The sequence below is a fragment of the Cariama cristata genome, unplaced genomic scaffold (genome assembly GCF_000690535.1).
Source record: "Cariama cristata isolate BGI_N322 unplaced genomic scaffold, ASM69053v1 scaffold11873, whole genome shotgun sequence".
NCBI classification, from domain to species: Eukaryota; Metazoa; Chordata; class Aves; order Cariamiformes; family Cariamidae; genus Cariama; species Cariama cristata.
This window is the reverse complement of record NW_009607846.1, coordinates 1-287: the sequence shown is the minus strand read 5'-3', so window position 1 is coordinate 287 and position 287 is coordinate 1.

Here is a 287-nt window from a genome sequence, read left to right as displayed (position 1 = left end):
GAGCCAAGGATGGCTTCGGCCACGGGCATGGCTCGGGACCGCTGGGGCCAGTAAGCGAGTGGGGCTCTGCCAGGGCTGGAGGGAAGCCAGAGTCCCAGTGATGGAGACTTTATTCCCTGGGGAACGGCAGGAGGGGAGGTGTGAGGGCAAAAGTCATCACTTTTTGATAGTATTTTTTGTAAGCACATCAACCCGCGGTCAGCAAAGGGCCCAGCTCAGCAGGACGGGTGGCACTTTATCCTGCCGCATGCCCTGGGTGGGCATTTTCCTGTGGGAGCCCCACACCG